This window comes from Penaeus monodon, chromosome 21, assembly GCF_015228065.2.
Source record: "Penaeus monodon isolate SGIC_2016 chromosome 21, NSTDA_Pmon_1, whole genome shotgun sequence".
Lineage (NCBI taxonomy): Eukaryota > Metazoa > Arthropoda > Malacostraca > Decapoda > Penaeidae > Penaeus > Penaeus monodon.
This window is the reverse complement of record NC_051406.1, coordinates 44,322,114-44,322,430: the sequence shown is the minus strand read 5'-3', so window position 1 is coordinate 44,322,430 and position 317 is coordinate 44,322,114.

The window sequence follows — 317 nt, the reverse complement described above, 5'->3', positions numbered from 1 at the left end:
AATTCAGAATGCCATGATCTTGATAACGGAACTTGTCAGTGCATTTGGGAATCGAAGGTTGCAAGTATCAGAATTTGTTTAGTGTAATATATTATCATTGTAAGGTATGGGTAAATCGGAGATTGTTCGTTATATATGTTTTCAGCTGAGTTGCTCATCAGTAATAATGCCAAAAAATTTGGTAAGTGAATTTCTTGACAATACGCTAGAATATAGTATTCACAGAGGATTTCTTCAGGGAGTTGTTTATAATAACATAATGAGATTTTCCCTATATTGAGGGTTAATTTACTGCTCGCTAACCACTTACTGACGCT